Here is a 13,193-nt window from a genome sequence, read left to right as displayed (position 1 = left end):
ACCAAACACTAACTGAACCATTTGGAATGCAGAGGGGGAGAGAGAGCAAAGAATGTTGTCTCAGAGTATGGATGGAACATCCCAAAGTCAGACAGAGTGCCTCAGGATGAGGAAAAATTATATGACTATAGAAAATTTAACTCAGAAGTGAGGAACCTGTGGTCCTACAGATGGCATTGGACTAAAACTCACACCAGCCCAACCCCACAGCCGCCACATCCTTTATTTAAGATATGTTGAGACACGTAGTGAAACAAAGCATGAGAAATACAATACAGAAAAGTTAAAAATCAGTTAAATTTATTAAATCCCTGTTGGGATATTTTAAAAATATATTCAGTAGGTGCTGGAAGTTCAACAAAGGCTCTGCCCAACTAGAAGGGAGTTCCATAAAATAGGGGGCAACAATTTTATTTTATTTGTTTAAAATTTATGCATCACTTGATTTTGTTAAAAACCTCAAAGTAGTTTACAAAAGATAAAACAGTAAAATCAAGGGGGGGGGGAATGCAACCCTACTTTAAAACATACAGAAGTTCACTCTGTGGTCCAAGGGCAGATTACAGCATTAAAACCAATAGTAAAACAAGTTACAACCATAAAAATAAGGTGGGTTCTAAAAACATTTACCTCAAGTGTTAAAAACCAGGGTAAAGAGCCGCATCTTCAGCATTCTCCAAAAGCTTAGAATAATAGAATTGCAGAGTTGGAAGGGACCCTAAGTATCATCCAGTCCAACCCCCAGCAATGCAGTACTATGTAGCTGTCCCATATGGGGGATCAAACCAACAACCTTGATGTTATCAGCACCATGCTCTAACCAACTGAGCTATCCAGTGTATAATAAAGGCACAGACACACAATGCTGAATGCACAGCTTCTGCTGGATACAAGCCAGGCATCAGAACCATGAGGGGACCACTAGCAGTGACCCCCATGGAAGACCTCCGTGATCTGGCAGGGATATAAGGAACTAGGTGGTCCTTGGGGCATCTTGCCCCCATGTTAATAAGGGCCCTGTAAATTAATACAAGAACTTTGAACCTTGCCCAGTAGTGTCTGAGCACCCAGGGCAAGCTCTTGACCAGGCTCTTAGCTCCATCCATCAGTATCTACCAACGTGGATCCTTTATTGGCAACTTACAAGTTTTTCCAGGGAAATGCCCCCTTGTCAGGCCTATCCCAAACTGGCTCTTTCTACTCAGGTAACCACCCGCTGGGGATCGTTGGCAGGTCACAGGCTTAGGCAGAGGCTCAGTGCTATATGGCCAGTCATGTATTCAAGAGGGTGAGAAAGGTTTAGTCTCCAAACGAGACTGTGGCCTCTTTCAGTCCTCTTCTAGGCCTGCTGTGTGGAGCACTCATTGAGGCCTGCACTTTTCTGACCAATGCTAGAATGGCAGCTGTTCATGGTCTGTCAGATCATGGAGAACCATCTTTCTATCTGCTTTGCTGGACTGTGCTCTCCAGGAGTCTTTGACCTGCTCCCACTACCACTGGTAGATACCACCACTGCCCACATCCCCCTGCCATGCTCACAGAGGCCTTCACTCAACAGCTGTGGGATCCCAAGCAACTGCAACAAGGTACCAACATTCAGGATGCCAAGGACACAGTCATGTTGGGTGGAATTAACCATATCTTAATCTTTGTTATGAGGAGGCTGCCCAGTCCTGCTTTGGACTTTGTACCCATTTATTTCAAAGAACTATTTTAGTAGCTCCTCAACCACCCCTCCCTTCCAGTGGAACAATTGTTGTGTTAGAAGTGTGGCCTCAGCATTTGTCAAGAGGTCTCCAGAGGGAAGCCAATGCTCTAGAAGAAACCCAGGGAGAATTACTGCCCTGCTGCTCTTGTTGGGAAGCCTATGAAGATGCTGAGCAGAGAGGGAAAACCATTTTTATCCATTAGGCAGGCAGTCCAGCCAGATCAATACTAGATCAAAGGTGTCTAGCAGAAGACGGTCCCTGCAATCCATCATGGTGCTCTCAGGCCCCTTCTACATTATCCAGGCAGCAGGAACCGATGGAGTGGGGACCGACTAGAGGGAAAAGAGGTACTGTAGCTGCTTTGTAGTCTCTCTATAGACAACGATCTGCTTGCAAAAGGATCCACATTATGAACAGAGAGCATCTCTTTGTGTTTCTGAACAGTACATAAACACGGCTGGCAGTAACATTCTGGTGGTGGCGCTTTTAATTTAGTGGCACCTACAGAAAACAAACCCACATAGCACTCACATGATGGGCACGACCCAAGATGACATTAGGCTAACTGTAGAGTGGATTCGCTTGAAAGGTTTTTCCAAATAGCTCCTCAGTTGTTTTGCATCCCATTTGCGGGCAACTGTATAACTTGAGCGTGAGGCTTGCCCTGCTAGAATCTCGGATTCTGGGCCTTGCTGGTGCCGCTCAATGCCCTTGGCCAGCAAACTATTTTGCAAAAGAAGATAGCAGCATCTCACCTTCACACACTGTGCTATTATTCCCCATAGCACTACCCATTTCATGCAACCTGGGGCCTTAGGTGCACTTTAAAAAGATTAAGGCAATTACAGATAATGGATAGCTAAGCTTTCCTGGCAGGAGGAGCAAAGGAAGGATATATATCGAGCTCAGGAGAGGTCCCAGATTCAATTCCTGGTATCTCTAGGCAGGGCTGGGAAAGATGCCTAAACGAAACCCTAGAGAGCCCCATGGGCCCCTCCAGTGGTTGCTGGTCCTCAGCTCCCATCATCTTGGACTACTGGTCATGTTGATGCAAGATGGCATCTGACATTAATGTTATTTTGCAGTACTGCTGTTTCTTGCTAGCATGTTGGTTGCAAGATATATCCCCCGACATGTAGTAATAATGCTACTTACTGAGCTTTTATTCTGGGGTTTTACAGACTTGTCTATTTTGGTGTTTTTGTTTTGTCTTTTAATTCATTGCATTGTCCTTGCACTGTTGATTCCCATGGTGAGAATGGCTTAGCATCCTTTCCCCCACCTCGTATTTAGTTTTAACCTTGGGCAGGGCAGAAAGAATCCGTAGAACAAAATCTTATCCTTCATTATACTCTCAATGGTTGGACCATTTTTTTTTACAGCTAGTAAACCTGCACCTGCATAGCTGTACTTAATTTGAAAACCCAAATCTTCCCCTAAATCTTCACAGTTCACCAAATAATTCAAGACCACCTAGAGATGCTTGAATGATTAGGTAAAGGTAAAGGGACCCCTGACCATTAGGTCCAGTCACAGACGACTCTGGGGTTGCGGCACTCATCTTGCTTTATTGGCCGAGGGAGCCGGCGTACAGCTTCCGGGGTCATGTGGCCAGCATGACTAAGCCGCTTCTGGCGAACCAGAGCAGCGCACGGAAACGCCGTTTACCTTCCCGCCGGAGCGGTACCTATTTATCTACTAGCACTTTGATGTGCTTTCGAACTGCTAGGTTGGCAGGAGCAGGGACCGAGCAATAGGAACTCACCCCGTCACGGGGATTCGAACTGCGACCTTCTGATCGGCAAGTCCTAGGCTCTGTGCTTTAACCCACAGCGCCACCCACATCTCTGCTTGAATGATTAGCGGTATATAAATATTATTAGTAAATACAATACCTGTGATGGAATTTCGTCTGTTGAACTAACTTAGGTTTTATTTTATTATTTTATTTTATTTTGGGGGGTGTGCTAAGTTCTGTTTTACTGAGGCCTCGCCCCTTTTTAATGAATTTGTTTTACTTTGTGTTTCTTTCCTTTATTTTGATGTTTTAAGCCACCTAGAGAAATGTATGCTGTGGAACGACATACAAAGGTCACTCCTCCTTAATAGGCCCTGAACTGCACAATTCTCAGCAGCTAGAGGTCACAAATGGAAAATGTTGCCAGTGCTGCAGAGGATGGTTAGCGTTCATTACTGTGAAACAGTTTTTGACCACGCACTAAGCAGCCAACTGGGGTACAGCCTTTTCCAGGCAGCAAAAGCAAAGGAATGCTAAGTACACCACAGTTTTCCTGTACAACCTGACCCAAATCACATCCTTATTTGCAAGCACAGGGCAGAGATTTTTCAGTTAAGAATTTTGATGTTTAATATTTAAATAGTTCTGTGAAGGTGCGCCTGCATCAACCTTTTAATAAAGGGGGGGGGGCGCAACACTGAACTCTAAGCGCACACAACTCTCTGGGCTGGTGCACATGCCAGGGTTTCTAAAAAGTGAAATTTCAGATACAATCTACTTCCTGCACTTTACAAGATGGACATGCACCAAAGAGCTGCATGACCCAGAAAGAGGATGCAGTACATGTGGCTTCAGAACCTCCCATTTTTAATTGCACCTCTAAGAAACGCATGGCATTACCAATGAACGAGATACAGTGGCGTATTCCCTACACTGGGACCCCTGAGCTGCAATTTCATTTATGGAAAATACTCCCCACCACCCAAAGGGTGCTATATTGGGGTGGATGAAGTGAATATTGTTTTTATACAGCAGACAGATGAAGAATCTAAAGTTCTTTAGTTTCTTTACTTTATTTTACTCTCTCTTTTAATACCTTTTCTATTTCTTTTTCTTTATCTCTCTCACTCTCTCTCTTCCCCCTTCTCTCTCTGTTTTTATCTTATTTAGATTAATATTTTAGCTTGGATTAAAATGGTATTTGATATTAAGCTTTGTGTTTCTCTCTATAAACCCTAATAAAAATTATTATTAAAAAATAAAATAAGATATGCCCCCCAGGGACTTCAGTATGGATTGTAGATGGTAGCAGGTTACCTGTGCCTGTGTAAGTCTCACCTGAGCTAGGTGGCCAATGGTCTGACTCCCTAATAAGGCAGCTTCCTAAGGTCGCTGTGAAGCTTAGAAAGAGAATGTGTTTCTTTGAACAACTAGAAATACAGAGACACAAGAACAAAGAGAGAAGAAATCCAAAGATGATACCCAGCGATTCCAGACTCCATGTTTAAAGCTGAACTATGCCAAGAGAAGGAAGGGTTAAGTAATGTTATACAGTATGTATGACTGAATAGTGCTTTGAATGTGTCGCCTGCTGTGTCCTGTCGAAATGCCAACTGGCATTATAATCAGAGGTGTACCAGCATTCTAGAATAGGTCATTTAAGTCAGCTTCTCCAAATTAAAAGTTGATGCCACCAGCAGCTGCTAGGAAAGATTGCCTACAAAAGAAGAAGCTTCTTCAACATTTAAATGCCACCCAAACACACTTCATTCCTCAGTGCGGGGAAAAATGAATACCAACTGCATCCATCTCTGTCCCTACATTACCTATGGTGAATGAATGAGGGAAAGAAGACAAGAGAAACTGAATGATTTAATAAGCCTGAAAAGGGTAAAACACTATAGGTGGGCCCTGTTTTGATATGCAATCAGGTAATCTGCCATCTGTTGTCTTAACTTTGCTTTAAAATCATCCTGATTCTATGCTAAAAGAATCAACCCATCATTTCACTATATTATTATAAATAGAATGACATTCCCACTCTGCATTAATAATTGCCAAATCTAAAGCCAGCATATTTATGCCATAATCCCTATAATCAAATTCTCTTTCACCTCTTCTGATTCCTTCAAGTATGGAACCTTCTGGACCAGTTTTCTGGGATGGAGACAAAGGGCACCAGGCTTCCATTTCTATCCTGATGGCTCTTTCCAGAAGATGCAAGGTGATAAACTAGAGGATCTGCAAGATTCTATTTTGTTTCATCTACATGAAACTTCTGACATCATCTTGGAGACCAATAAGCTGATGAAACCAAACTTTCACCTTTTCATCAGATTCAGGTGAGGCTAGTAAGTTGCTAGATTGAGGTGTGTAGTCAATAATGAACAGATCAGCCAATAAAGCAGAAGCTCAGTGCGGACCTGATGAAGCCATTTTGGTGGATGCTTCATCTGACTTGAGAAGGTAGAATTCAGCTTGTTCTGTATAGAGTTGCATTCACCAAAAAGAATCAGGTTCACAGCTTAGGGGTGCTCTGAGAGTCAGCCTTACCCTTGGAGGCCCAAGTGATTTCTGTGGTAGAAAGCACCTTCCACCAGTTCAAGCTGGTGTGCCAACTGCAATCACACCTGGCCATGGTTTCCCACACTCCAGTAACATCTCATTTAGACTGTTGTTACACAGTGTACATGGGGTTGCACTGAAACACTTGGAAACTTCCATTTCATTCCATACACAACAGAAAGGTCTAGCCGAATGGAACATACCCTGTTCCTGGCTTTGAAACAGGTCTGGCTCTAAGTTTGCTTCAAAGCACAAGATGGTGCTCATTTTAACCTTTAAATCAGGATGGGGAGCCTGTGGTCCACCTAATTTTGCTGGACCACAACTGCAATTACCCCTGACCATCGGCCAAGGGGTCTGGATCTAGTGGAAGCTGCAGGCCTAACATCATCCAGAAGGCCATAGGTTCCCATCTCTGCCCTAAATGCTCTGCAAGCATTTCTACTGTGGTTACTGCATAGGATGCAGCCTGCAAGTGTGATGGGCTCTTATTTGGAGTCACTCGCAGTGGAAATATGCACGAGACAGCAACTCATACCAGCTCAAGCCTCCTCTACTTCGTGATGGAGCTGTATTTTATTTCTTTATTATTTACTTATTGCTTACATTTATATCCCACTTTTTCCTCTAAATGCCTTAGAGGCAGAACCCTGCCACTCAATAGCAGGGACATTTATCCACTTGTTGTTGTTGTTGTTTTATTAAAAAGGTGGTGGGTGGTTTAGAGTTTAAACTAGCAAGGCCACTCTCTCCCCTTTGTCAGCAGTTCCGCCCTTAAAACTGCCCTTAGAACTAATCACAAAAAATATAGAGAAAATAGAGAGGTTGAAATAGAGGAAAGACAGGCTCAGCCGAGGGGAAAGGGACAGGAGGCATCACCTAGAAATATTTGTGTAGGATGGGCGAGGCAAAGGGTTGAATCATAAGCAGACGACTGAGAAAATGGCAGATGACATGAGATAACAAGGGGAGGGATGGGGGAACAAAGAGAAGACAGAGTGCACCAGAGACAGGCAAAAGGGGAAAGTAGTGCTGTCAAGCATCCTGATGTATAATTAAAAGCCATCCTGATCTCCCACTGAGTGGAAACTGCTTTCCCCCCTCCCATTAGCCATGCTTGGGCAGCTGGAGCCTACGTCATACTTAACGGGGGTCTCTGGGGAGGGGGGGAGCATAGCGATAGTGACTACTGACAGCAGGACAGCCACCCAGACACGAGTTGGCAAGGGAGTGGCAGCCAGATGGTGCCACCGCCAAAGTCACACAGAATCGGTGATGCGGGGGGAGCTGGCATCCATACCTGAGGGGGTGAACCACAGAGTGCCACCAGTGGCTGCTCTCTTTGTGGCGGGTTGCAGCTAATAATTCCGAAGCCCATACACCACGCACAACGAACTGGGCACTTTTCCACATCGAGCCAGCTGGTGTGCAGCCTCTTCAGCGGCGCTTCTGCTCCAGCACAGTGGGAGAGACCATCCAATTCGCTTTGTGTTTGCCGTTGGCCTTTTTCCATTATTAAAAAAAAAAAGGAAAGGAGAAAAGAATGTGGTCCTGACAGCAGGTACGCAAATACAGAGTGCTGCTCTTCACAGTTGCCAGGCAACAGACGGCAAAGTGAGCACGGCAGCCTAAGGGGTCAGGCGGAGCTAGCAGAACTCTAGGTGACGAGCTTCAGGCCACATCGTTGCTGCATGGACATAAACAACCAATTAACGTGGAAGCCAAGCCAATGGCAGCCCACTAAGGACTGTAGTTGTTCCTATATGCAAGAGCACCCCAGACTGGAGCTATAAGCACACGTATCAGGGTGTAGAGGTAAAGGGACCCCTGACCATTAGGTCCAGTCGCGGACAACTCTGGGGTTGCAGCACTCATCTCACTTTATTGGCCAAGGGAGCTTCTGGGTCATGTGGCCAGCATGGCTAAGACGTTTCTGGCGAACCAGAGCAGCGCACGGAAATGCCATTTACCTTCCTGCTGGAGTGGTACCTATTTATCTACTTGCACTTTGACGTACTTTTGAACTGCTAGGTTGGCAGGAGCAGGGACCGAGCAATGGGAGCTCACCCCGTCGCGGGGATTCGAACTGCTGACCTTCTGATCAGCAAGCCCTAGGCTCTGTGGTTTAACCACAGCGCCACCCGCGTCCCTTTAGCAGGGTGTTAGCCCCGTTAAAAACAATGGAACTGACTCTCAAGCAAACATGCACGACGGTGCACCATTAGGCTGCATGCACCCTGTGCATTTAAAGCATATGGCATCCCCCAAAGAATCCTGGGGACTGTGCTTTACCCTTCACAGAGCTACAACGTGCAGCACACGTGTCATGTTACATTTCCCAGGATTCCTTGGGGGAGTCATGTGCTTTAAATATCTGGTATGTATACAGCCCGAGTCTGTCTCCCTCCCTGCTTCTTTCCTGAAACAGCTAAATACGGCTGTGACCCCAAAGTACAAAAAGTTCAAACTGAAGAGTTGCGAAATTATAACAATTCTTCAGAAATTCTGTTGGACGGTTTGCAAGTCATATGGATATAGCAGAAAGTGACAGGAGTGAGTATTTCATAATCCAGCATGAAGCAAAGCTGAAGAACCCTCAATTTCTGTGGACTTGGATTGAATTCATGGATGTCCACGTTCTGTCATGAATTTAATTCTGTGTTCAGCTGTAGCCACAGCGCTTAAATACATGACTCAAGCCATGTGATTAAACACAACTGGTTCAGTTACAGATTGGTAGCTGTGTTGGTCTGCCATAGTCAAAACAAAATAAAAAAAATTCCTTCCAGTAGCACCTTAAAGACCAACTAAGTTAGTTCTTGGTATGAGCTTTCGTGTGCATGCACACTTCTTCAGATACACTGAAACAGAAGTCACCAGACCCTTCTATATAGTGAGAAGGTGGGGAGGGGTATTACTCAGAAGGGTGGTGGGATTGGGTGATTGGCAGATAGCTGTGATGAGCCTGTTGACGACTCTTAACGACTGCAATAGGTCTTACAGGAAAAAGCAAGGGGTGAGAAGGTGACTTAACACGGACACTGGCACCAGAGCCTGCAATAAACCCAGATGCCAACTTTGCTGCCACATACACCCGGACAACACCATTACTGGCCCCAACAACATCACACATACCATCTCTGGACTATTTAATTGCTCATCGTCTAACATTGTGTATGCCATCAAATGCCAACAGTGTCCTTCAGCTATCTATATTGGACAAACAGGCCAAACCTTACGCCAAAGAATAAACGGACATAAATCTGACATCAGGAACCACAAGACAGAGAAACCAGTAGGAGAACACTTCAATCTCCCAGGACATTCTATACAAGATCTCAAAGTAGCTGTTCTATTACAAAGGAATTTCAGAAATAGACTGGAAAGAGAAGCTGCTGAATTGCAACTTATTACCAAACTTAAAACCATGGAGAGACCTGGTCTGAACAAAGACATTGGATTCTTATCTCATTATACATGACAAAGCCATTTTTCACCTTCTCACCCCTTGCTTTTTCCTGTAAGACCTATTGCAGTCGTTAAGAGTCGTCAACAGGCTCATCACAGCTATCTGCCAATCACCCAATCCCACCACCCTTCTGAGTAATACCCCTCCCCACCTTCTCACTATATAGAAGGTTCTGGTGACTTCTGTTTCAGTGTATCTGAAGAAGTGTGCATGCACACGAAAGCTCATACCAAGAACTAACTTAGTTGGTCTTTAAGGTGCTACTGGAAGGAATTTTTTTATTTTGTTTTGACAACTGGTTCACTTGCTGATTTAGGAGACTGATCCTTTCTACACCTACTGGCGTATGAAATGGTGGGTGCCATTCTTCTGTACAATTCTTCAGTGAACACAATGGGATCAAGGGGGTCAAGATGTAAACCATCAATGAGGGATATGAGTTAGATGCAGTTCACTAAATGAGGTAAAGGTAAATAAACACAGAAGTCTTAAGACCAGACCAATAGCTTCTCTGGCCCAGTATTCTGCCTCCTGCAGGGAAAATGTGCATGAGATCGAAGCAGTGAAGGAGCAGAAACAGAAGGATTGACTTACTGAATCAGTCTAATGGTCCATCTCACCCACCAACTGCAATCAAATGGATGTCTCCAAGAAGATACTCACAAGCAGCCTTTGAAGAAAACAAATCTCCCTGTCCCCAGCATCTCATATTCAGAGATAGGTGCCCAAATGGTGGAGATTCCATTCAGACTACCATGGCTTATAACAAGGGTTGGAAACCTCAGGACTGAGGGTCAAGTGCAGCCCTCTAGGCCTCTGTATCTGACCTCTGGGACTTTCCTAGGACACACCCCTCACTGGTGGTCCTCCACATCTTTTGCACTGTAATCATGTCTCTTCCTTGCCTCAATAGGTACATGTGGATACTGTTTGGTGAAGCTGAAACTGTACCCTACCGTGCAAAGAGAAGCGTCACATTCATTGCTCCACTAGCCATTGACATATGGCCCTCAGAAGGTTCCCCAGTGGGGAATGTGGACCTTGGGCTGAAAAAGGTTGCCCACTCCTGGTTTATACCCATCAAAGAGGGTCCCCATGGATTTGCTTGATCCCTTTTCAAAGCTATCTAAGCCAGCAGCCGTTACCACCACCTTGCAGCAAATAATTCCTGGTTAATCAAATGCTGCATGAAGAAATATACCCGGTTAGTGATTCTGAACCTGTTTCCATTCAATGAAAGTGGATGACTCCAAGTTCTACTGTTTTGGGGGAAAACAAAACAAAAACCAAGTCCTCTCTGTTCGCTCTTTCTGCACCATTTGTTACATTTCCTCTCAAGTTTCATTCTGAAGAAGGAGAGGCAACAGAAAAGAGCCCTGTCTTTTTAAGCTCTTCTTTGTAGAGATCATCATTTTACTTGCAGTTTTTAAAACCTTCTCCAGCTCCGTTTCTCCTTTTTGAAATGGAGTCACGAGAACAGAACACAGCACTATAGATTTACAGGGAGACATAATATAGGTTTACAAGGGTATATAATAGTTACTGTTTTATTTTCAATTCCCCTTTCCCCCATGGATTTAGCATTGTAAATATACGGTATACAATACAAATTGTAAAAAAAATACATACTAATCCGAAAGTATTAGCAAAAATATTGCTCTTTTCCTATAAAGGGAACCTGTTGTGTAAGTTAACATTGAGAGAGAGAGAGATAGAGAGAGAGAAACACACATATCATGGGACAGGGGAATTAAAATTGCTCGAATTCCACCTCCTATTGATTATAGTAAAGCTGCTATGTATTTTATGAATGTTGTGTTTTGTGTTGCTTAATGTAAAGTGGGATGATGAAACAATTCTACATGCCCTTCTGCCATGATCTCATGCTCTTTAAGGCACAAGGATAAGGCTGCATTCCAACCCCAATTACCTGAGGGTAAGCCCCATTGAAGCAAACAACTTACTTTCGAGCAGGCATGGGCTGCATTCACATGGTAGCTTACTCAGTTTTCCCTGTTCATGTCCACATTATAGTTGAGCTTTTATGTAAAAGCCACTTCTGGAACTAGAGTGGAATGCAGCGCATCTTTAACCCTGAGGATTTTGATCTGGGGCTGTAGAGTTTACCCTCAAATCAAAGGGAACTATTCTTGGACATTACACACATCACACACAATCCCCCAATATGAGCATCAAGCAGAGAGAAGGATCTAAAACATTTGTTTTGCCCCTTGGCAAAAAACTATAAATTACTGATTGACCTAAGTAAAAGAGAGTTTGTTGTCAGATAAAAGTGGGGAAGAGAACTGGGATTTACTATCCCAGAGTCAATATGGTTTAAGATTTAGTGTTTTGTGAAAGATTCTTCATTAAGTTTATCAATAAGGGAAGTTCAGTGGAAACTGTTACCGCACTGGTATTTAACACCCTGCCAGATTGAATAGAAAGTGTATGGAAACATGTTGTGCTGCTAAATGCACACACATTACACATGTTATGGGAATGTCAGCATACTTACAGATTTTGGGGGGGAACTGTGTGTCAAATATCAATGAGAGGATGAACTCTGAGACTTTCCTCAGGGTTGATCTGGTTTAACTGGATTGAGGAAGATATTTGTGGAGAACAGAAGTATTTAGTTAAGATCCCTTTGATAACGGCTACAATAATTTGGGCTCACAGATGGAAAAACCCAGAAACTCCATCCATATGGGAATGGATACTTGAAGTGCTTAGAGTTGGCAGAAGGGACACTTTGACAGATTGATCCATTATGAGAAATGGAAGTACCAATATTGTAAAGTTTGCTGGAAGGTGGTTGTGTTTTGCAAACTATTCAAACATGAATTATGGAAATAGCAGACTGGAAGGAACTTTACTTCTGTAAATGATGAATAAAAATGTTTTGAAAATAAAACCACTGTTGGTTGTTTACAAGATCTGTAAAGAAATCAGTTTGTTTTACTTGTCCCAGCAATTCATTGGGAATTATATTTTCATATTTTGAGAGGGTTTTTAAACCTGCCCTTCAGTGCATATCGCATAAAAAATCCACCCATAAACTAAACATTGTGTTATATAAAAACACCATGTGAAAACCACATTATAACCTCTAAGGGGAACAGTAATAATCAAAGCACAGACATTAATCAACTGCAGACCGAAGTTAAAATGTCTTAAGAGCTCCACCCAAAAAACAACAAAAATGGTACCATTTCCTCATGTGTGGTGCCATAATAAAAAAGGCCCTGCCCCTGCTATCTGTGAATTTCTCGAATCTTACCAAGAGACCAAAAGCAAGGCCTCAATGGATGTATCCTGATCACCACATCAATAATTGATTCACAAGGTCAATATATCTTAAGGTGTTAGGATGCTCCTCTTACTATCTTGAAAGCCAGTGTGTTTAGAGTGTCAGACTAGGGCCCAGAAGACTGGGATTTAATACCCACTCAGCCATTAAGCTTACTGGGTGACCGTGAGCCAGTCTTCGCCTGGGTTGTTGCAAGGAGAAAACAGAGAAAAGGAAAAGCATGCACACCACCCTGAACTCCTTGGTAGAAAGGTGGGCTAAAAATGTAATAAAGCATCCATCTTGAGCTACTTTCAAATCATAGGTGCTGTTCCATACTGTGAAGGCATCTCACAGTTTACTCCAAGGAAATTAGAGAGGTATTGATTACTCTGATCACCATGGGGCAAATCAGAGGTG

At 43.6% G+C, this 13,193-nt stretch overlaps 2 protein-coding genes across 2 annotated transcripts in view; both read right to left on the bottom strand.

Moving 5' to 3' along the window:
• Positions 1 to 13,193, bottom strand: part of WDR53 (WD repeat domain 53) — a 374,347-nt gene that overhangs the window by 249,312 nt on the left and 111,842 nt on the right. The gene's annotated exons all lie outside the window — the stretch shown is intronic.
• Positions 1 to 13,193, bottom strand: part of RAB6B (RAB6B, member RAS oncogene family) — a 57,516-nt gene that overhangs the window by 35,647 nt on the left and 8,676 nt on the right. The window lies entirely within an intron of this gene.

The sequence above is a fragment of the Podarcis cretensis genome, assembly GCF_951804945.1.
Source record: "Podarcis cretensis genome assembly, chromosome: 5".
Taxonomy (NCBI): domain Eukaryota; kingdom Metazoa; phylum Chordata; class Lepidosauria; order Squamata; family Lacertidae; genus Podarcis; species Podarcis cretensis.
This window is presented reverse-complemented; position numbering and strand designations above follow the sequence as displayed.